Below are 26,228 nucleotides of genomic sequence, written 5' to 3' on the forward strand. Positions count from 1 at the left end.
GATGGGACTTACGTAAGCGGGGGCCTCAAGGTACAAGGTACCCGGGAACTTATCCCGACGGTCCCATCCTTGGCATCGGGATCGTGGGTGCGCTACTACCCAAGGCCACATACAGACAGCATAAACGAGCCTCTCGCTTACACTCCCGGCGACCTTCCCTGCGGTGTACATAGAGGACTCACGTAAGCGGGCCGCTGGTCCCGATGGTCCTCCCTGACTGCGGGAACGTGGGTTTACCAGCCCCCATAGACTTACATAAGCAAGTCCTCTCTGCGGAGCTCGCATCGGGACAACTGAAAACTCGGTAGATCACCGAACGTTAGCATCAGCTCAAGAAAGTGACAATGAACTACGCCAAATCCTCAACTCTGACTCTCGCGCACTGCGACTAGAGAAGATTCGTTTTTCCGAAAAGAATGTGGAAATATTTTGCGGCATTTCGACCAGAACCTTGCTGCCGTTCGTACCGAAACCGTTACGACGCAACGTATTTCAGTCGTTAGCCGGACTTTTCCATCCGGGGATACGAGCCACGCAAGAACTGGCCACAACGCGCTTTGTCTGGCCGTCCGTAAACAAAGATTGCCGTACGTGGACGCGACAATGCATACCGTGCCAACGCAGTAAAATCACCAGGTACGTATTTTCAGCACACGTAGACATTATCGTAATGCAGTATTCGGAGGGCTATCAATATTGTATAACGTGTATCGATCGTTTTTCGCATTGGCCCGAAGCCATTCCCATCGCTGACATGGAAGCGCCAACCGTTGCCTCGGCCCTCCTTTCAACTTGGATTTCTCGTTTCGGCGTTCTCTTAAAAATAACAACTGACCAAGGACGCCAATTCGAATCGCGTCTGTTTGAAGAGTTATGCCGGTTGCTCGGCGTAACCTACCTACGCACGTCGGCCTATCATCCCGCGTCTAATGGGATGGTACAACGCTTATATAGACAGCTTAAAGCGGCGATCAAGTACCACGACACGAGCAACTGGGTCGAAATTCTGCCGATCGTACAATTCGCCGATTATAACCGCGATACAGGAGCGCCTTAACGCAACGGCGGCCGAAATGATCTACGGCACTGGTATACGATTGCCGGCGAAGTTCTTTTTACTAATCAGCGGGCCAACTTCGAATTCGCGAACCTGCTAAGAGAGCGGATGGAGAAAGTCAGGCCATACCCGGTTACGCGTCATGGCGAAAAGAAAATTTTCGTTTTTAAAGATCTAAAATCATCGCTGTATGTTTTCTTGCGCCATGACGCGATAGGAGGCCCTTTACAGCCGCAGTACGACGGGCCGTTTAAAGTGTTAGGGAAGTGATACATTTACACTGTACATAAGAGTGTGTGTGTAAGGGTCAGAGGGCGTCCAGGTCTTAGTTGAGACAAAAGACTGCCGTTAGAAGATTCTGGATAGTCGGTTGACGACAAGCGTGCGTGCAAGACGTTCTTCAGAGTGTAATATAGATGTATAGCTGTTGTGTGTGAAATATAGTCAATTATTTGTATTTCCAAATCCTCGAATTTCCTTAACATAAAGTTGTAAAAAGGGATGAAAAAGATTATATTATAAAAGTAAATAATCGCGACGTAACGGTTTCCATAGACCGATTAAAACCCGCGTGTATAGTACCGGACGACTTAGAGAAAAAAACGGCCGAAACTCGTAACATACGTATTCCGGTAGGACAAACGAACGCCCGCGACGAAAGCGGTGCAAATAATAATGATCGAACGACGGAAGAAAACACCAGGAATAGGTCCGTTAGGCGGTCTGGGCAAAGAGTCCGTTTTCCCGATTGGTTTCAGGCAGGTTTCGGTTGAGAGTCGTAAATTGTCGGACACAGGATGTATCGTATGTATCGAAAGTATGTATTTAACTTTTAAAATAGCGACTACCAAGAAAAACAGTGTAAATAATTTTTTGAACATAACCTAATAGAAACGTTATCACTGGAAGGGGGTGATGTAACGGCACATGAGTCAGAGGACGATGCGAATCGGGAGCGACTCATGTTGTTGTTTTGACTCGGAACATTGACACAGCCTTGACGCATGAAATGTAACGATAAATAAACTCCGGGCAAAACAATGTCACCGCTACGTGTAACCGTAGAACAAAGGCGAATTTGAATTTTTCGACTCTCCCCAACCAGTATAAATAAACGGACGCGATCGCGAGCGAATCAGTTATTAACAGTTATTAACGGAGTTATACGAGTTATCGAGTTATCTGCGAGCGATCATACACTGTCATTGCGAATACGTTTGTATGAGCGTCTCTCGACAGTATTTATATGTCGGAGATTAAAGGACACCGGAGCCTTCCTCCTGGAGCCTCGGAAAAAACCCATAAACTTGTAATTAAAGCTTACAGTTATAACTAAACAATTTGTCGTCACTGGACCCAATCCTACCTGCTTGCGACTTACGATAATAAACTTGGGCTCAAGGCGACCATCAGCCGCCGAACGTAGCCGCGCTCAACGGGACGGGCGTTCCGTCCAACAAAGGCGCGAAGTTACAGTATGACCCTCATTAAAAGAAACACCCATAGAGGTATTTGATAGTAAAACATTCCAACGGTCCCTTCGGACAATGAATACCAGACGTGGAGGCACGTACACAGCACAAGTTCAGCCAGCCCGGTGACCCGCTATAAAACCGGGGTTTTTTTCGGCAATTAAGATTTTTGCAAACGGACAGGCAGCTTTTGTCCCAAATCGACCAATCGACAGCGACGCCGATCGGAGAAGCTGGCATACCTAGACACACTACCAGAGGTTGTTTCGGTGGTGACGTTGGGACGAACATTCATTCCTCCGGGAGATCTCATCGACGAAGGGACCAACACCGCTTGATCCGCGAGTAGTACACGTTCGAGTCAGTGTCAGTCTATCTCTCCTCCCGTTGACCGCGGATTCGTTACCGGACCTAAGACCCGCGGCGTTCACACTACGAGATATACACCGCTGCTATTGATTGCCGCGTCGGGAGTGTTCATTCGCGCGTGAGAAAACCGTATCCGCGCGCGCCTCCGCGACGATGGCCAACTCCAAGGAAGCTCACAGCCCTGCTTGTGACCATTCTACGTCATATATTTATTAACTTATTTAATTATTTCAAATATATTTGACGGGTTGCAACAGGAATCTCTTGTTTCCACTTTATTAATCCTCTATACTATCCACCACAAAAACAACTAACTATTCGGAATAAAATATTCTTTATATATGTCGGAGATGAGAGAACACCGGGGCCGCCCCTCCGAAATTTCGGGAAAATTCATAAAAATTGTAATTAAACTATTTGCCGTTATTCTACCCAATTGTATTTATTTGAGATTTGTGACAATGAGCTTGAGCTCAAGGCGACAGTCAGTTGCCGAACGTAGCCGCGATCAACGGGACGAAAGCTCCGTCTAACAAAAGCACGGAGTAATAACATAGCCCGTATTAAAAGAAATACCCGTAGAGGTACTCGACAGTAAAAAAAAAAAAAAAAGGTTCCAACGGTTTCCTCGGGCAAAATGATTACCAGATGTCGATGCATCTGCGCAGCATAAGTTCAGCTAGCCTGAGGACCCGCTTTAAACCTTAGGATTTTGTTAACTAAGGTTCTTCGAACGGACAAGCAGTCTTTGTTCCAAATTGACCAATTAACAGCAGCGTCAATTTCCCTCAGTTTTCAAATGAAGACATCTCTCCACTAATCCGAGAATGTCGTTCTCTTAGACACACCCATCATAGTTTTCATTGGCAGCGCCACCGTGACGGAAAGTCACTTTCTCACCGGTACGCGCTCTTGTACGAGTTAACTAACGTCTTGCTGGGTAACCATTACATCTTAGACTTGGACGAAGAAACAAGCCTACTAACCCGTTGACCGTGGATGCGTTATCGAGTCTTAGACCAGAGTCACAAGTCCACATTTGTACCAATAAACATTAGCTACACCCGCGATGGTAAAGTAAGTAAAGGTTCATTGAACGCCCCAAAATTCCAACCTGACTCCGACATATACAATGTCTCAAGAGCGAAAAGAATCTCCATCTGAATTCCATTTCTGATTCATAGAAATATAAATTTACAGTTTACTTCCAATAATTCTTCTTGTTTTCCTCGAAAAGTTCAACTTCCACTTACATCTCCATAGACATCGGCAGTTGCTCCGATTTCGCTTTTCACAGATTCGCTATCTCAATTCACACTTTCGTCTTTACTTGCCTTATCGACGACTGACCGTTTTCTCGCGCAAATATTGGATCGAGAACGGTTAGTCGCGGCGTGGCAAGCGAAACGCATCGCATCTCCTCGATATTCGAAGAAATTGCTCGAGAATGGTTACGAAACAATCTGTCGATAGGGAACAAATGAAATTTCGTTGGTTGTGGTCGATTTGTAAATCTAGACGGAAACTTTGAACGTCGTGGTCGGCGGTCGAGGTCAACGATAAGCGGTAGTCGTTCTCCGATTGATAAGAAAACTCAGGGACAATTTGCTATGGCTGGTGATAGCGCTCCGTGACGGGAATAAATTGTAATTGAGGCTGGATGTACGACAGACAGACGGAGAAACGATGTTAATGGGCATAGGGACTGACAGGTTTGTCAATTTGCCTATCGCGACCGCGACCGCGTTACGTGACGTAAAATATTTCAGTTTCTAGAATCGGGTAGTAACACCAAAAATGGTGTTTATGACAGTCCTTTTGTTCACGAAATGTCAAAAGATTTGTGTTACGCCACGAGGCTTACCACAGGCTGTATTTTCTAACCGTCGCTCGCGGTCCTACAACGTCGCAGGCAGATCGTCTTATCTGCCCGCCGGATCATATACAATGTATCGACGAGAGCATAGTTGTCGCCAAGTAGCGAGCTCTAGAAACGTCGATTTTTGACCGTTACGTTTTTCACACAAGAAGAGGCATACGTGATCATAGGCGCGAGCGGTGGCGTGACCCGAGCATAGTGGGGGTCGTCTTCCAAATGAGACAAAAGAATAATCGAAGGGCGTTCAGTTCCTTCTGACGAGTCAAACGTGACACTTCGACAAACCTGACGAGCAAACGAATTTATCTAGAGATATCGCAAAGTCGAGTCAAATTTCTGTAACATCTTCGTCATATTATTGTAAAATATATTGTTCTATGTTAACCTGTTAATACAGTGTTACATTCATTAAACCACCTCTGTTATCCTAACCGAAACAGGGGAACGACTATTTCGCGGCGTCGATTAACATAATCGTAGCGAGAATTTACGCCTCTCGCTGACGCGATCTCCTAGCGACCGCGTCTCTCCGCGAACGGTCGTAACAATTTGCGAATTCATTAAAATGATCACTCTCATTTTCATAAGTTATAATGAAATTTATTCGGATTAAAGTAGAGTATATTAGGATTATTCGGTGACTATACCAAATCAGATTAATATAGATTAATGATACAAACTATAATACTTTTCCTACTACTTCTTCTATATTATTGATTACATTATAATAATAACTAGGGATTTTTAAAATAAGAAGTATTAAAATAGAAGTATTAGAACAGAAGTATATCGGAGATTTTTAAAAATTTGTTATGTAAAATCATTCTTTTAAGATGATTACAAATTTTTTGTCAACGAATCTGAACGAATATAGAAAATAAAGTGTGAAATGTTGTGTGTTTATTGAAAGGAATAAGAAAAAAGCTTGTTTAAAGAGAGACAGAGAGGAAGAGTCGTGTGAAATTTTAAAGACGTCATACAACATAAAAATGCTATCAATATTTTTATCAGCCCGAGATACAAGCAGGATGACCAGCGTGTATGGCTAACGCCATACGCGTTTTTTTTTTATTTAATTCTTTTCATTCACAATCTGTCTAATTTGGACATTTGGTAGGACATTTTTTAACTGTTTGATTATCATGTGGGTGGCTACCCCCAGCGGGATACCATCTTCATGTTTGTTAGGTTGTGTCCTTTGTGAGGTTTGCTGGGTGTTTCCTTTTCAGTCTTCTATCCATGTTTGGGGTGTTGACCGTTTCCACAGCTAGCCGGTTTGGGTATGTTCCTATTCTTTCTTTGTATTTTCCTGCGTATCTGTTAATTTCCTCTTTGACCGTTGGTTACTTCTCTATTATTGGTTTTATGCGGTCGTATATTATTTTCTCTAGTATTTTGGAAAACACAGGAAGTAGTGATATTGGTCTGTAAGATGCGGTTTGATGTGGGTCTTTGCCTGGTTTACGTAACATTATAATCTGGCTAGTTTCCATAGTTTACGAAAGTATTGGATTCGTAGTATTGCATTGAATATTATTGTCATTAGTGTTATGGCTTTTGGCGGAAGGTTTTTCAAGATTTTACCACTGATTAGGTCGATTCCTGGTGCTTTATTATGTTTTGTTTTCTCGATTATGTTTCTAATTTCTTGTGCTATTGTTTTAGGTATGATGTAGTGTTTGTCAGTTGAGGTACTAGTGGTTTGCGCATCCTCGTCCGTATGGCATTTGGAGCTGCTATTGTTGATATTATGTGGTGTAAATGTGTTGGAAAGGTGGTTGGAAAATTCTTCAGCTTGCTCTTCGTTGCTTCTTGCCCATGTATTGTCTGCCTTTCTGATCGCTGGGACTAGTTTGGTTGGCTTCTTTATTTTCTTCGTGGCTTTCCATAGGGAGCAGTTGAAGTTCTCGTGTGCAGAGAGTGTCTCTATGAATTTTGTGAATTCGTTATTGTTGTGCTCTTTTATTTTGTTTTTTATTTCCTTTGCAAGTTTGTTTAGGTGTTTTTTGTTTTCTAGTGTTCTATGTTTTTGCAATTTTGCTTTCGCTTTTCTTTTTTCTCTAATGTTTTCAAGTATGTCTGGCGGAATTATTTTTATTTGTCTGGTGGTTGGATCAGGTATAGTGGTTGCCCATGCTGCTTCTTGGATAGTTTCTGTCAATGTTGTTACTGCCTGTTCGATGTGTTCGGGTGTTTTCAATTGGATGTTGCAGTTGGTTTTGCTCTCGATTATTTCTTTAAAAGTTTGCCATTTGGAGGTTTTGTTGCATAGTGTCTCTGGATTGCTATAAAGTATTGGCTTGTTTCTGTATGCAATTATTATGGGTGTATGATCGGAGCTAAACTCGAGGCTGGGTGTTATTTTTAGTTTATTTGCGTTTAGTCCCTTTGTAACTGCAAACTTGAGTAGGTCAGATATTTTGCTGAGGTCTGTCGGCCAGTCTGTTTGTCTTCCTGTGGGTAATATATTGAGGTTCTTGTTTCTAGTGTATTTTTTCAGGGTTCTACCTCGAGATGTAGTAATTCTTGATCCCCATAGCGTGTGCTTTACATTGTAGTCTCCCGTTGCGATATACTTGTCATCTAAGTGTTGGAAGTACTCTTCCCACATTTGTGATGTAATTTTGTGTCGTGATGGTATATATATTGCTGGCAAATGGGAGTGGTTGCTGCTAGTTTGTACCGTACCGGTGGTTGCTTGGGTATATTCCTTTCTAAATTGGATGTGTAAGTGATGTTTGATATCGTTTCTTATTATTACCTGAGGGGTGTTCGGTATCATATATGGTGTAGTAAGGTATTTTCATGTAGCTTTTTGGACTGAAGTGTGTTTCTGAAACAAGTAATATGTCTATATTGTTGTTATATAGGAATGTTTTAATTTCTGGGGCCCATTGTTGTAGGCCGTTTGAGTTCCAGGCTGCTATTTTCAGCGTGCCCGTTTTTATTTTTTGCTTAGCATGTTTGTAAGAAGTTGTAACATGACTGTTATTTGTTGCGTTTGCTGTCTGAGAACTGCGTTTTGTTCGCTTATCATTTTTGTTAGCATTTCGATGTTTTTGATGGATTGCTTGAGCAGTTCCTTGATTTGTGTAGTGTCGTTGCTGTTATTATTCTGATTTTGGTTGTCTAAGGGTGGCGATTGGTTGACTACTTGCGCGTAGCTTCGGCTACCAACGGTGTTGATGTTACTGTGGTTATTGTGCATTACGTGCTGTAGATTTGGTGTTGTTTCAGTTTCTGTGCTATCCTGTTGCGCGTGAATGTTATTGTGTGTTCTGTTTCGAAGCGGCGGAGACAGTTTACATTGCAGTTGTTTTCTAACTACACAGCCTTTGTAACTGGCTGGGTGGTTTCCATTGCAGTTGTAGCATTTTACTTCATTTATTTTTCCTATGTATGGACAGTTTATTGTTAGGTACTTTTGACGCACACCGAATTTCTGTTGCAGTAAATTTTTGTGTGTCCATATTGCTGGCACCGCATGCATTGCGGTATGTCTTTTTTATGTCTAGGTGGCTCCACTGTTACTATTGTGCTTAGAACTTTTTTAATTTCAAACATTTCTTTGTTATTATTTTTAGGTTCGAGTTCTATTAGAAATAGCAGTAATGCTTGTTTAGTATCATATCTCGTTATGTTGTTTATTGCTCTTACCTGGTGTCCGATTTTGGCTAGTTCCTCGCATATGTTGTTTGTATTTGTTTTTGGGTGTAATCCTCTGATTACTGCTTTGTAACTTTTATCAGTTTTGAGCTGGTAAATGTGATATCCGGCGTTTTTTCTTTTCGTGCTTTTGTCACTTTTCTAAAAGTTTCTGGGGTGTTAGTTTGTACTTTTACCTGGTCTAGTTTTAATTCTTTTATACTGTAATTTTCTTTTCCTGCCGTGTTGTTCAGTAGTTCAATGAGGGGGTCTACTATTTGGGCTTCTATGTAAGTTGATGGTGGTTTGGCGATGTGGGTTATTGGTTTTTCGGCTGAGTGTGTTTTTTTCTCTTCTGGCAGTGCGCTGAAGGAGTTTCGGAGAGTGATTTCTTGTAGCCGTTGTTGCTTTTCTGCTTCTATAGCTTTCCTAATGTTTGTGTTTGGTGTTATTTTACGTTTTTTGTTGTAAATTGCGACCTTCCATCTTTCATCCTGGTGGGTTACTTCGTTGTTGATTTTATTCTCGTCATTATTTTGTAATGTTTCCATTTCTATTTCATTCATAGCTGAGCACTCCTGTTCTTCGTTTAGTGACTGACTTGGATTTGTTATATTTGTAACTTTGTTTATGAAATATGTTTTGCCTTTGCTTGTTATTTTTATTGGCGGTATTTGTTGTTGCATTTTGGATTTTCCACCATTTGGCGTTGGGTGTTGTCGTTCTTCTCTTACTTTTCCTCACTTGCCGCACTTTCACTGAAGCACTGTTTCACACGCCCGTTTAGCTCGGCTGCTCGGGCAGAACTGTGTGTACAAATTGCAGAGGAATTATTAGGTTGTCCGAAAAGTTTCTTTAGTTTTTTAAGGTGATAATATATGAACAACAACTTCTGTTTTATATTATTTTATTGAATTGGGTATGATCCATTTTGTTATATTTCTATTATTATGTTCATGCATAATTCAATAAACTAATATAAAACAAAAAAACATTTGATTGATTCCTTCAAGAATGATATGATAATTTCTTTAATAATGATGCGACGATTTGCTTAAAAATTCTTTAAAATTCAAGATGAAAGTCTTACTTGTTGACGATTACACCGCGATATTGCGTCTGCAAGAACGCCCATCAATATAACGATAAAATTAAATTCTTATACTTCATTATTGTCCTTACTCTCTTGATTTCCCTCTCTCCAGATAACTGCTTCTCTTACGAAAATTAAAGTTGGAATTAAAACTTTTGTTGGATGGACATCTGATATTTAACTGATTGTTACAACGAAATGAAACGTAATTAAGTTAGAAGAATTTTCGACGATTTCTAAGCTATCATGTGAATATCATAAGCAAGTCCATCGGAAATTATTTAAAAAGCAATAAATAAAAAAAGATCTAGTGCGTCGTCTTTTGTGCGTCCATGTACTTTACTTTTTCCTGGTCTCGTTATTCTTTTGCTGCACTTGTGTATATTGGAATTTTGGGAAAATACCTTAATACTTTAATTTAGATTTTACCATAGCCGCAATTAAGCAATTGTCGTTATTGAATCCGATTGTATTTGTTCGAGACTTGGAATAATGAGCTTGGGCTCGAGGCGACAGTAAGTCGCCGAACGTAGCCGCGGTCACGGGATGAACGCTTTGTCTAGCAAAGGTATGGAGTAATTCTATAGCTCTCCTTAAAGGAAATATTCGTGGCGACACGCGACAGTAAACATTCCAACGGTTTCTGTCCCGTGGCTCCCCACATGCAGATCCTATCCTTCGGGTATGATGGATACCAGATGCCGACACGTCTCCACAGTACGTGATCAGCTAGCCCGAGGGCCGTTATAAACACTAAGATCTAGTTATCTAAAGTCCTTCAAACAGACGAACAGTCTTTGCCCCAACTACGGGAAGATAGGGGAGACATATTTTTCAACGAGCGCGGTCTCCCACTAGCAACTTTCCCTCGAGGGCGGCTAGCATCTTTTTCTAACCGCCGATATGGAGATTGACCAATTAGCAGCAACGTCAATTTCCCTTACTTTCTGAACGAAGGCTTTTCTCGACGAATCCGATGATCTCGTATCCTTAGACACACCCCATCATAATTTTTCCTCCGTGGCATCGTTGGGACGAAAAGGCATTCTCGTTCGCGATCTCATTGATGAAAGGAGTAACCCTTTACGACCAGTGAATATCACGCATCCGACTTAGATTTTGTGAGTACGTTCATCTATCATCCCGTCGACCGCGGATTCGTTATTGAACCTAGGATCATTGTCATTAGTCTCTCGAATATCTAATAACCACGGTTACTTGTCCGGTTCTATGGTATTTGCACTAGTCAATGTCTTCTCTATTGCATAACGACAACGTGTAACCCAAACGAAGATTCGTTTCACGCCCCTAACCCTAATTCTAATGTCCGCTCCGACATATATAATAATTTTAATTAAATTAAAATTATTATTATTAATAAATATAAATATAATAATAATAAAAAAGAAATTTTAAATATAAAATTTATTTCTAATAAATCACAAATATATCTTATAATCTTTCCTATAAATTTTTCTAATAAACCTTTTTCAAAATAAAATTCATAATAAATTATTTTATTTATTAATTGATTAATTATAAACTTATAAAAAAATTCTATTATAAAAAATCTTTTAATAAATATTTTTCTTTTTTTAAAAAAATTAACATTCAATATTAATACTGATAATATTAATCCTAATAAAATCATTTTAAATACAAAATATTTATAAATATAAATTAAATATTTAAATGATAAAAAAAAATTAAAAATAAATTTTCTTAAAATTAATATTATTATTAAAATTATTGATATAACTCTAATTATAATGCAATCTTCTCTTAAATATATTAAATTTATTATATAATTATTTCTTATTATTATAAATATTGAACGAAAAGAATATGGTACAGTAAAAATAGTTCCAAAAATTAAATTTACTATACTAAAAGTTCTTTTAATTCTTAAAAAATAATATTCAACAATTAAATCTTTAGAATAAAATCCCACTAAAAATGGAAAACCACATAATATTATTAATGAAAATATCATTAATAATCCTTTTATAGGATATAAAAAAAAATATACCAGAATAAAAACGAAAATTTTGAATACCATTTATATAATGAATCAATCTTCCAACACATATAAATATTATAGATTTAAAAAACGCATGAATAAATAAATGTAAAAATGTCAAATCTGTTATTCCTAAAGAATAAATTCTCATTATAAAACCTAATTGTCTTAATGTTGATAAAGCACTAATTTTTTTAAAATCTATTTCAAAATTAGCTATAATTTCTGAAATTAATATTGTTACTCTTGAAATTATCAAAATAAATCTTTTATATTTTAAATCAATTATTATTTCATAATTAATTTCATACCTATATCATTTATTAATTTACCTACACCAATTAATATTAATTATTTATGAAATTTTGGATCAATACTTGGAATATTTTTAATAATTCAAATTATCTCAGGATTATTTTTATCAATACATTACTGTCCAAATATCAATATTGCATTTAATAGAATTTCAAATATTATAAAAGATATAAACTCAGGATGATTAATTCGATTAATTCATATAAACGGAGCATCATTTTATTTTTTCATTATATATTTACATATTGCACGAAATATATTTTATTATTCATTTAAATTATTTCAAGTTTAATCAATTGGAGATTCAATTTTATTTTTATCAATAGCAACAGCATTTCTTGGATATGTATTACCATGAGGTCAAATATCTTTTTGAGGAGCAATAGTTATTACTAATTTAATTTCAGCTATCCCATATATTGGACAATTTACAGTTGAATGAATCTGAGGTGGATTTTCAATTAATAATGATACATTAAACCGATTTTATTCATTTCATTTTATTTTACCATTTATTATTTTAATAATAGTATTTATACATTTAATTATCCTTCATGTTACAGGATCATCAAACCCAATACACTCAAAACTAAATATTTATAAAATTAATTTTCATCCATATTTTTCAATTAAAGATTTAATTACAATCATTTTAACATTTATTTTATTTATATTAATTAACTTACAAATACATTACATCTTAGGTGATCCAGATAATTTTAAAATAGCAAATCCAATAATTACACCAATTCATATTAAACCTGAATGATATTTTTTATTTGCATATTCAATTCTACGAACAATTCCAAATAAACTAGGAGGAGTAATTATACTTTTTATATCAATTTTTATTTTATATTTAATTCCATTAATTAATTTAAATAATTTAAAAAATAATAAATTTTATTTTATAAATAAAATTTTTTATTGATGATTTATTAATATTTTTATTATACTTACTTGATTAGGAAAACAAATATTTGAATACCCATATACTAATTTAAATATATTACTTACATCATTATATTTTATATATTTAATTTTCTCATTTTTTATAAATAATATTTGAGATACATAGAGAAAATTAATTTTAACTTATTAACTACGAAAATAGGAATGGGGAAGTATGAAAGAAAGTAGGAAACTAAGAAGTATGTTTTCATGCGGTCATAAAATTTCCTCGGGTATAAAGCCAGGTATAATTCCTTAGGAAATTTTGAAAACATTTGGGGGAGGGGGTGCAAATCCTTGGAGGCGGAGCAAAAGACACTTTTGCAATGTCCGTCTATTGCGATTCTGTCCTGCTTCTGTCGTCCTGTTTCTTAAAAACTCTATAATTTTCACTGCTTTAATACTTTTCTTGAACTATCAATATTATATAGCAGTGTATTATATATCCAATTAATAATAATAGTAGGATACATTGAATTAATAATAAATTTAAATCAAGAATCTCAATATTAATATCAACAACTTTTTTAGGATTTTATTTTAATTTTATACAAATTTTTGAATATTATAATTCATTTTTCTGTATTAATGATAGAATTTTTGGATCTATTTTTTTTTTATCTACCGGATTTCATGGTATTCACGTTCTTACTGGAACATTATTTCTATTATATTCTTTAATCCGAATAATAAAAAATCATTTTTCAATAATTCATCGTATTAATTTTGAATTTGCTATTTGATATTGACATTTGGTGATCTAATTTGATTATTCATTTATATATTTTATTACATCATCATAAATTAAATTAAATTTTAAATATATAGTAAAATAAAATTACATTTAATTTCCAATTAAAAAATTTAATATTAAATTAATATACTTAATTAATATAATTTATTATTTATTAATTTTTATAATTTTAATAATTATTTTTTTATTAAATAAATTTTTATCAATATACAAAAAATTTAATATAGAACAAAATTTACCTTATGAATGTGGATTTAATCCAATTACAAAAATAAATATTCCATTTTCATTACCATTTTATTTAATTTCATTAACATTTCTAATTTTTGATGTAGAAATTGTTTTACTAATCCCTTTAATTTCATATATTAAAACATTAAATTTTCTATATTTATTTATTTTAATAATTTTTTTATTTTTTATGCTAATTTTTTCTTTATTAATAGAATGATCATGTAATTATTTAAATTGAATGTTTTAATTATATAAGGATTTATAAAAATAAATCAATCTTTAAGTCGAAATTAAATTTTACTTCTCATATAAATTAAATTTATAAATTAAATAAAATAAATTTTAAATTGAAGCCAAATTAGAGGCATTTTATTGTTAATAAAATAATTGAATTTAACATACCAATTTATTAATACATATATATGTCGGGTTTTCATTAGAATTAGGGTTAGGGGCGTGAAACGAATCTTCGTTTGGGTTACACGTTGTCGTTATGCAATAGAGAAGACATTGACTAGTGCAAATACGATTATTATAGAACCGGACAAGTAACCGTGGTAGTTAGATACACGAGAAACTAATGACAATGATCCTAGGTTCAATAACGAATCCGCGGTCGACGGGATGATAGATGAACGTACTCACAAAATCTAAGTCGGATGCGTGATATTCACTGGTCGTAAAGGGTTACTCCTTTCATCAATGAGATCGCGAACGAGAATGCCTTTTCGTCCCAACGATGCCACGGAGGAAAAATTATGATGGGGTGTGTCTAAGGATACGAGATCATCGGATTCGTCGAGAAAAGCCTTCGTTCAGAAAGTAAGGGAAATTGACGTTGCTGCTAATTGGTCAATCTCCATATCGGCGGTTAGAAAAAGATGCTAGCCGCCCTCGAGGGAAAGTTGCTAGTGGGAGACCGCGCTCGTTGAAAAATATGTCTCCCCTATCTTCCCGTAGTTGGGGCAAAGACTGTTCGTCTGTTTGAAGGACTTTAGATAACTAGATCTTAGTGTTTATAACGGCCCTCGGGCTAGCTGATCACGTACTGTGGAGACGTGTCGGCATCTGGTATCCATCATACCCGAAGGATAGGATCTGCATGTGGGGAGCCACGGGACAGAAACCGTTGGAATGTTTACTGTCGCGTGTCGCCACGAATATTTCCTTTAAGGAGAGCTATAGAATTACTCCATACCTTTGTTAGACAAAGCGTTCATCCCGTGACCGCGGCTACGTTCGGCGATTGACTCGAGCCCAAGCTCATTATCACAACTCTCGAACAATTACAATCGGATTGAATAACTACAATTGTTCAATTACAGCTATAGTAGACTCTAGGTTACAATGTTGCGGGATTATCCAAAATTTCAAAGGCTCCGGTGTTCTTTCATCTCCGACATATAAATAAGCGTAGCGACATAGAAGAGAGAGAGATAATTCCTTAGTTCAGAGTTCCTCAGTTCCCCAGTTCTTGTTAGTCTTGTTAATCGACGTGTTTGCATTTGTCAATTTGTAAATTATTGTAAATCTATCAAATTAAAATCTTGTAATTAATAAGAGTGAAAACGTATTGCGAACGATTCGAGTAACTTCGAGTATTTGAAATTTCAACGACAATTCTGACAATTTCCAATTAGAATATGAATAAACATTTTTTGTGAAGAATATTTGTCTAATAATATAATAGGATTAAGCGAACATTTATTTTCACCAACTTTAATCCTCTCCCGTGCCAGTACTCCTGCGCGTAGCAGGTCACCCGAAACGTGGAGTTTAATTGTCAATCGCATTAAATAACAGACAACACTACAATTTAATCTGAATTCAAAAATTAACGGCAACACAACCGAAACGAACCAAACAAAAACGTAACAATATTGATTTCTGATCCGGAGTCTAATAGTAAATTTGTCTTAGTTTTTAAATCTGGGGAGACTATTCTAGCGGTGGGAGTACTTGGAGTTTCGTTCATTTTTATTGAAGCAATCCGGAGAGTCCAAATCTGAGTCCGATCCTTGGTGATTTTCTTTTGTCAATTCTTCTCGTATTTTCTTCTCTTTTTGATCCAGCAGGAAGGTTTTCCCACAGTATTTGGTGGTGGTTCCGTTGGTTTTACAGCCGGCTTTACATTCGCTCTGGTTTTTGTTGTAGATCGTGTAGTTGATTTTACGGGGATCGCTGCTCGTGTTTGTTTTACTGGCGTAGGTGCCGGCTTTCTTGCTACTGCCTGTACTCTCGGGCGATTCGGAATATCGTTCCTTCGTGGCTCGCCCCATTCTCCCGAAGGACGTGCCCGGTTTCCCGATTGTTCCGATGCATAGGGTACGATTATCCTAGCGTCTACTCTGGCTTTGAATGTATAACAATCTTTTATCAAATGCCCAGGTTTTTTTGCAATAATTGCATGTTAGCGCATTTTGTCTCGGAGCGTTTGGGCCATTTTGCGGCGGCGATATAGGTATTCGATCCTGGCGGTTGTTTCCGATGTTTTTACTATTGCTCGGGGGACGAACGTTGTTACGATTGTAATTGTTCGGAGGTGTCGGACGTTGGTATTGCGTTCTGTCGTTTGCTCGTTTTAATTCTCGCGTTGCTTTAACAGCTTGGCGATACGAGTTCTTCTAAAGAATGGTATCCCGCTATTTTTACTCGCAAATATACCTCGTTTGGGAGTCCCTTAACGAAGGCCTCCCTTGTGTCCCAATCTATTGTGTCTTGAACATCCTGAGATATAATACCGTAATCACATCTTTCTCCGTCCATTATTGCTAACCTAAGGTTTCTGACGCGATCTATATAGTCTAGTATGTCTTCCCCCGGTCGTTCCAATATTGTTCCTAATTCTCCCTTATATTCGTTAAGGGATTTCCCTGGGCCGAACATATCCTTTAATTTGTTCCCGAAATCGTCCAAACTGTTTAGCTGACTGTCCTCTACGGCGAGGTACCCGTGTCCGCGAAGCTTATTCATTAATAATTTTACCAATTGAGGCTCCTGATGCCGCGGAATCATGTTTCGTGCGCGCTCGCATGCTCTTAAAAATTGAAATACTGAGGGTCGATGTCTGTCGAATATTGGTACTGACTCGATCGCGTCTTTTAACTTAATTGGTTGGGGGCTACCGTCTGTCGGTATTGTCACCTGAGGAATTATCGGCAGTGATACGGGTGTCTCGATTTCCTTTTTTGTTTTGAGTGAACGCATGTCGTCTTGTAATTCATTGGTTTTTGTACTCATGTCGGCTCATTACTCGAAAATTTGCATCACATGCTCTTAGTTTTTTTGACAATGTCAAGAGCATGTTTTCGTTCAATGATTCTAATGGAGTTGCCATATTCTCTATTATATTTTGTCAATACCCGTAAGAACTTTAATCCTCTGTGGAGCGCATCCCACCGCTGCCACGAAAAAAATATTTGAATTGTTATTGTTACGTTTTCAATTGAGTTGTTGTTTTAGTTTTTCTTTTTTTTTTTATTCTTACTTTCTTGGGCCCGTTACTATAGTAATTTACAATTATATGTATATGTATGTATGTATATGTATGTATATGTATAAATATGTATATGTATATGTATTTATCCGTGTAAGTTGTCGATAATGATATTGTAGTCATCTAGGGGGACAGCGGGGCAAGTTATCTTTCCAAAAGCCAGAAAACTTTTTTCGGTTTCGGTAAGATCCATGTAAGCGTTTATACACTCAGTACTGGATGTCGCGGGTTGTATCTGTGACATATCTATATCGCACATTCGGCAATGCTTTGCTGTAGTTCGCTCCGGTACTCCACACAGCAAGTGTGTTGGCGTATCTTCGCGTAATTCTTGATCCTCCGGATCCAATCAGTCTTGACAAATAAAAACATATTGGAACTAGTAAGCAGAGCGGATTAGATGAACGCAACAACTGAATAACAATTCCTCGTAAGCATCCGGGTAGTCCGTAGGTAAGATTCCATCCGGAAGGTATAACAATTGGTTCTTCTGATTGTTAAATTCAACGCCCATTCTGTGTAACAGAACAAAGATATTTTATTATTAACATGTCTCGCTTTATTATGAAGTTTTTGTTGATTCATTTTGTCAGTGCGTCACAATGGGATTTTCCTTTCGGGGTATTGCCTTTATCTTTCAGTGTTTCATATATTCCTTCTAATTCGTCAATCATGGACGGGTTGATAGCTGATTACGATCCAGTTTTCCTTTCTCGTGACTGTTCGTTAACAGATTTTAACATTTTTGCTACTGTGTATTGTATTAATTGTCATTTATTATTTCTTCTTAATCCGTTCACCATGAGTAGTTAAGGGTTTAATAATTTATTATAAGGTTTTAATCCATGGTTTGTTTCTCGTGGCTGGTTACAACCCCTCTTCTTCTCGCGCTGAAATACTACTTGCAGTGAATAAAAAATGAACGAAAAAGGATAAACTAAATAAAAGAAAACAAAACAAGATATGCACTGGAACAGTCCGCATGGGAACCTCTGACGAAGATACCTCCGTATGCATCATTAAACGTTAATATCGAAATGACCAAAACCTATGTTCATAACAGTAAATCAAATCAAACACCGGAGGCAACAATCACATGGAAATAGTAATCAAAATCTACGTAATGATAATATACCAAATCAACAATCAAGATGCACAACCCGTCATCCGGAAGCCGACGCTACTCACCGCGTGTCAATGCAAGGGAGAAAAACAGCAAACAAAACATATCTTATTAAATAAAATATAAGAATATAGACAAAATCACTCCAATAAAATAACACCCGCTGGGAACACATTTAGGCATATATACACACATGAATAAATAAGGCACTGTTACCAAGTAAAGTCAAAATCTACACACGGAGCATCAGGATACATTTCAAGAAACCTATCTAAACACCATGAGAGTACTTCAGGACAAGTACCTCCGCTTGATCTGAGGAATGGTGGCGTAGGAAAGCCTCCAACACTTGATCAGGAATCTCCTCTGAGAAACGAACCTTCGCGCTGGCATCCGTATCAACCACCGCATGGGGGGGGGGGGGGGGGCGCGGCGGGCCCAGCGCGCTCTGCCAACGCCACACGGAATCCCAGGCGATCACCCATCCAAGTACTATCCGTGCCCGGCGCTGCTTAACTTTCGTGATCTAACGGGAACGAGTGCACTCAGCGCGGCCAGGGCATTGCCTACTTTCACTTGAACTGGAATGCATTTAACTATGTGTACTGCTTCTCCTGCGACCAAAGCCATGTGTCCTGGAGTTTTGGTTATTGCATACGCAAATTCATCAGGTAATATAGTTGCTAGACTTAATGCATTCTCTATTATTTTCTTTTCCGAGATGCATCTTCGTGTCAATATATCCTGATAGAGTGCCGTTATTTGTCTTCTGACAGTTTTTCTACGTAAATGAATTTTGAGTTAACGTATGCGAATATATCCAAATTTTTGACTGCTGTTTTACGTTTGGGTATAAATGTATTTCCTTTAGTCGTTTTTAGGAAAAAGAGCTTGGGGTGTTCTGTGGATAACAGGGTGTATCTGCACAAAGGCTGTTCTCCAGTCTTGGTTAGCACAAAGGTTATTTCTTGAGTCGCAAAGGCAAAACCCGGTAGCGTCGGGTTGCTATTGGTTTTTATTTCTTGAATTTTTGTGGCGATTCCTTCGTACAAGACGTCATATTGCTCGAACTTACATAGGAATAGTGGATGTGGCTGCCAATAGGTGTATCCATCTTCTGAATCCAAACAAGTTCCTTTATTAATAGCGCATTCATTGAACTATTCATTAGACTTATTCATTAGACTAGCACTATTCATTAAACTTATTTAACGAATAGTAAGTTTAATGAATAGTATGATTTACGAATAATAAGTTTAATGAATGCTATTAACAACGTTTTTGTGTTTAAACGAATCCACGGTCAACGGAATAACTCTTTACTAAGCGTAGACTAATCTTAGACGCAAAAATACGATTGTTGAAAATGCTCGATGTGTTACTCTCCAAGACAATCGCACGAATGCCAGCCTCGTGGAGATTTTTCTCGCTGTACGATTGCATTTGCTTTCTATACTCGTTTGGAAGCATCGAGAAAGTTCCAAACGCCGTTGCTAGGCAGTTTCTGCCTGAAGTTTGATACATACTCGTTGGAAACATCGAGAAAGTTCCAAACACCGTTGCTAGGCAGTTTCTACCTCGAGTTTGATTATTAATACAATGTATGTCCCATTGTATCGGCACCTCTGAGGCAACATCACACGTGGCTAGGCCCGCTCCCGAGGCCGCATGCCGCCACTACCACATTTCTCGGAAAACCCATACAACCACTCCAGACCTCCGTTAGGCAAAACGTCCATCCCGTGACCGTGGCTACGTTCGGCGACCAATTGTCACCTCGAACCCAATCTCGCTATCACAAATCTTGAACAATTACAGCTAGGATAAAATCTAGGCTAGAGTAGAGGATGTTCCCAAAATTTCCAAGAAAAGGCCTTTGGCTTTCCTTTCATCTTCGATATATATAAAAAAAGATAGGCGAATGAACAATACTTTATTCAAAAGGCGAAGTTACACTTCAGTAGCAAAATACAGACTGACTTACTTACTAAAGAACTGGGATCTTTGCCTGCTCACTATGATTCATATATCTCACGGGTGGGAGTTCGGTTACTGTCTATTCTCACCGCTATCGCATGACCAGGTGTTGTATGCATATCCTGAGGTCGGCGGATTCCTGGCTTCTGGGCGACGTTACAAACTGATCGATCCCCTGATTTCTGTTACGATAATAGGGGTGGTTCAATTGAGTTTACACTAAATTAACAGGTATAAATTAATGTTTATTTCAACAACTTCGTAAAGAGATAGTTACGCTGGTGCGTATGTACAAGTTAAGTAAACGATTGATTTAAGGGTAGAAACCCGATAAAGGTATGTTGACTATTCTAACGATGAAAAATAAGTAAAGTTCTGTGACGATGCTCTGTCGGAGGAAAGCTAGTGATAGGTGTGTCTAACCATCGGATTTGTTGATGATAATGTTGGTTAGGAGAGCGAGGACAGTAGACATTGCTTCCGATTGAAATTGAACTTCGTATAAGTTGATGGAAATTTTATTGTATAAATCCAACAGAGTGTCGGTTCAAAGTGTTACAACAGAATAATCTGTTGAGCGCTAATTTAGGAGGGTTTTTATATGGAGGTTTTAGTCCCTTTGGAGGGGCTGTTTTGTTATTATTTCGATAGCTATGGCATGCAGGATGTTTCGTCTACTTTATTACTGTTTCTGAGCGGGTGGCCTTTCTTGAGCGTGTGACACTTCCACCGGCATGTCGGTTGACGTCCACGGTTCGGCTAGCGAAAAAAGGAATAAATCGTAAAACTAAAGGATCGTTCAAAATTGACACTTTATACGTTCGTTCAAGTTTGTATAACGAGATTGCGATATTAATTACACTATGTTACGTAGATATTAGTCTATATTCATTATTTACTGAAACTGTAGTAAGACTGACTAAACTTCGATTTTGATGTTTTTTGCGTATGTCGTGCAAATCTATATTTTGAAAAATCTTTTCCTATCCATACAAGGACTGAACTTGCTTAATTTCCGAGATATTCGTGAAAAACTGCCGGTATCGCTTGAATGAATTCTGCCTATAGTTGTGCGTCCGTGCAACCTATGCGTAGGTTGCTACCGGATACAGTATTTTGTTCATAGTATATGTAGGTATGATAGGGGGAGATTGAAAGATTACGGGAGATTAAAAGATTACGGGAGATTGAAAGATTACGGGAGATTGAAAGATTACGGGAGATTGAAATATTATTTAACTGCCAGGTAAAGAGAGACGTCCGCTTGAACTCGCTGACTAAGCCCTCTTGTCTTCATGTAGGCATTCTCTGCAAACACACACATACATTCCTTTATGCAAAAACTGCCTAGGTCGAGTTCACCGTCAAGCCACAAAAACGCGTGTGCTCGGCAAAAACAGAATAAGCCGATGAACCACCAATCAACGAAATAAACTTGATCATTACAATAGACAATATAGAGGAAATTTATGTCGATTTTTCCCTAACAATAAATAATGTCAATGTTTGCGTACATTTATTGTACAATTACATTATTTATATAAATGTTCTTATGCTGTACAATTACATATATATCGAGTCAAAGTCCGAATCTGGGCCCGAGTCGTCCTCTTGGCGGAGGCTTGGGACAGGTAAGGATTCCTCACTGAAGCTATTCATTTTTTTACACTGAAGTTATTTTTATTGACACACACAAAAATGTTACAGAGTTGACACAGCTCACAATGATCACACGCTCGCGACATCTGTGACGTCGTTCGTGGAAAAATAGGTCTCTCCTGTCTTCCTGTAACTGGGACAAAGACTGTTTATCTGTTGAAGGATTTTAGGTAACTAGATATTAGTGTTTATAACGGTCCTCGGGCTAGCCGATCACGCACTGCGGAGACGCGTCGGCATCTGGTAAACATCCTGCCCGGAGAACAGGATCTGCGTGTGGCGAGCTACGGGATAGAAACCGTTGGAATGTTTACTGCCACGTGCCGCTACAAATCTTTCTTTTAAGGAGAGCTATAGAATTACTCCATACCTTTGTTAGGCAAAGCGTTCATCCCTTGACCGCGGCTACGTTCGGCGACTAATTGTCGCCTTGAGCCCAAGCTCATCATCACAAATCTCGAACAATTACAATCGGACTGGGTGACTACAATTGTTTAATTACAGCTATGGTAGATTCTAGATTACGGTGTTAAGGAATCTTTCCGAAATACCAAGGGGAAGGCTCCGATGACCTTTCATCTCCGACATATACTTTAGCCTGCCACGTGATTCTAACAACCTCGATTGAATTTATGTGCAAGTGCAAGTGCATTTTACGCAGTTTATCAATAGTTAGCGACTATCTCCACTCGAATAACTCTACCAGTGCTATACAACTCTCAGGGTGCATGCCGTGATCGCCCACTCCTTATAATAATATCAAACAATCCCATTATTTACATCTACAAATTTAAAGCCGTCGCAACAGAATACCCATCCACTAGGTAAACAAAACAAAATAATACACCCGCCAAGCACGAACGCTCTGTAGATTGTTATCATCTGTTCCATTCGTGCTTTATAGACTAAACACTCATTCGTTAGATATTTAATTATTAAATTCAAATTATAAACTGAATTTCAGCCACTGTCTAATAAATACTGCTCGCAAACCATCTATCATTTCTTAAATCAAATATAAGAATTGTTTATTTTATAAATTATGTTGTGTGTCTAAACACAGCCCACTCAAACATTGTATCGACCGCGTGACATCGATTGTCAACAAGTCCTATAAACTAAGATCTTTCAAATTTCTTTTGTTTTTGATAGACACAACCGCTAGCCGATGAGTTATTCCGGTATATTTGGCTTGTTCTTTGTTATTATACAATTACTGCCATTTTTTACGACTGACCTCCTTTCTCGTAGTGACACGACACTATGCTATATTTAATCAAAACTCATAATTGTAGCGATAAAATACTTCCTATCAATACAATATTATTTAATACAATAATATAAAATTTAAATATCCTGGTTTAGGGCTGTTAAAGGATATAGGTTTGGGTTTATTAATTAATCGATTCACGCAGATTCGATTTTCTCCAATATATTTGATCGCCTCGTACAACACGTCTTAACACACAGAATACACTCGGTCAATTAACACGTGGTCGACTTCTAAGACAAAAGAGCGTCGTTAGAAGTCGTACCAACTTAGCTTGTAGTAACTAGCGATCATGCCAACCTAACATTTCTCTACAAGGACGACATATCCAGTGAATTAACGGCGGCTGAACAATTGCATCTCCTTAAAATTAACGGGTAAATCTATAACATAAGTAACAAAATTATTATCTAATTTCAATCTAGTACCCAAAAACTGTTCAACATAAATTCACTATGCTCAAAGTGCATTCCCTTACAAATGATATCGATGTTTATGATATTTATTTGCTATATTATTGTTCATATTATTTGTTATAGGGCCAGACCACCGACCTCGGCCAGGACTATCCTGATTCGCCTTCAACATGGCCACAACCAACATAATATTAACTACGATAAAAAACCAAAATTAATAATTTGCCTCTAACTATCGCCGCTATAATACGACTGGCCTGTATACATATTAAATAATTTATAATAAATAACTTGTTTATAAATACACCTTGTCATATTTATCTACACTATCCTTCATCTTACGAACTACACCCACCTTGACCTACACATTATCGGTATTCCTTTATATTGTTCACAAACCGTTATAGCGCAATATTTCCAAATTCTATCATGTTTAATTCGGAAATATTATAATGGAACTTTCGGGCAGCCGACTATATCAGCCCAACTGTCTCGGGGTTCAAAGTAATTTCCTGTGCTCCCAGGTTTTTTCTTGTAACGCGGCTTGGCAAGTAGATAGTTGTCACTGTACGACACTATATAAAATAAATTAGAACCTACTCTAATGTAGCTACAGCTACAAACTCACATCGAAATACTCGAGGAACGGCCAAATAGATAGAAATAAACTGAAAATACGGGTAAATGCAACCTCACTATATTCACATTAAGGAAAGGTACCACATCTCTTATTATTCTCAACCACCACATCATACAGCAAATCAAAACAGTTAGATAATCAGGTCTTTGCCCGGACCATCTACATCCAGACAAATTTGTTTGGAAACAACACATAAATAAAGAAATCGAGCAAATCAGACTCAAAAGGAAGAAAATGTACTGACTCATTGTAGACATTCTACCAGTGAACAATTACCAAAAAATAAACTATCGCTACATAAAACAAGTTTACTATGAATGTTCGTAAAAACCAGAAATTCGTTCGAAGAATAGAAAAGCACTGATCTGGTATATGGTCAGTTATGACCATAGAATAGGTGCTAATGGGTCGATGTAGATTAGCGGTGAATTCGCATATAGTACAGATATACACATTTATATTATACAGAGTGTTTTTTCAAATTATTCTTTCGGATAACCATTGCGATGAAAACAGTTCTTCTTGTACAAAAGCAACAAAGCTTTTTCGTAAGGTGAAAATGCGTCGTTCAAAAGACAATTTTTTTCAAACGATGAAATTAAATGCACATTTATCTTCATGCTTCATGGTGAATTTCACATTGTTAGATTTGTAACCAATCAGGCCAAAGAAAATGCTGATGCTCTGATTGTAAACACAGTCAATCGATTTTCTAATGAAAATAAATCCGTTATCATTGTCGAATAAGATATTAATTTGTTAATGTCATTATGACGATCGATCAGTTCGTCGAAAACGACAGGACCGAGGAAAAACTGAAGCAAGAAAGAGAAAAGGATAATCCGAACTTATTTAGTGATTAAGCTCAATTAAGCGGTTCAATGTAACAGAATCCTTTATTTTGTTCTTTATTTTTCAAAATACTTCTAATTTCACAAATAAATTTGAAAGACGTATAAAATAATTATATTGACGTATTTTTTATATTTTTATATTGACGTAAATTTGAAAGACGTATAAAATAATATAAATTGATAGTCTCGTGATTATCGCATTCTCAATTTAGTTTTCGATATATTTATCCGCGAATCGACGAACTTTAGTGCAAATAAAATTATTATCATGTAACTACTGTGGGGGAAAGGGGCCGCGCCTTCGACAAGCTTGAGAAGTGTTTATCCAGCGAATACTACACGCATGTAAATACACCGTAAATAAGCCGCAATAATTACAAAAGATGAGGTTAGAAAGGAGTTAAGAGTGAAAAATTTGAGTGCACTCGTAGGTTACACGCGAAATGATTAGCATAAAATAATAATTGTTCTATTTCGAAAAATAATATCAATTATCAATTCGTTCAGTATTTGTATAATTAACTTGTTTTTATTTCAAGGAAGCTATTAAAAAGACTAACCCTAACGCAATACATTGATGACATTTACATTTAATTGGTTTACAATAGACATTTCTTACAACCTATGCAGTTATGCACGGGACATTGAGTTAGCCCAATTCTCGTTTATATATACTATAAACAGAAGATAAGAGATAGATTTGTGGTGGACTTGGGCAACCAATACTGACCCATACGCTGCCTCAGCACACAACTATAGGCTGACTACACTATAGTACTATCGACAGTTATTTGCGAATATCTCGGATACTAATATATTCAATATAATAATATATTCGGATAATATATTTAAAACCCATCGAAATCGAAGAGGAAATAATTTTTTTCCACAAGTCCACTCATTATCATATGTTTATCTATGGTTTAATTCAGTACCTATATATATTCCTCTATACATATGTAAATAATAAATCTCTGAGATAGAAATACTCGTAGAGTTGCAAG

At 37.1% G+C, this 26,228-nt stretch overlaps 1 pseudogene; it reads right to left on the reverse strand.

Moving 5' to 3' along the window:
- Nucleotides 1-18,857: 18,857 nt before the first annotated feature.
- On the reverse strand, nt 18,858-18,975 carry LOC126870797 (5S ribosomal RNA; annotated as a pseudogene).
- Between the last annotated feature and the right edge of the window lie 7,253 nt (nt 18,976-26,228).

This window comes from Bombus huntii, chromosome 10 (assembly GCF_024542735.1).
Source record: "Bombus huntii isolate Logan2020A chromosome 10, iyBomHunt1.1, whole genome shotgun sequence".
In the NCBI taxonomy this organism is placed as follows: Eukaryota; Metazoa; Arthropoda; class Insecta; order Hymenoptera; family Apidae; genus Bombus; species Bombus huntii.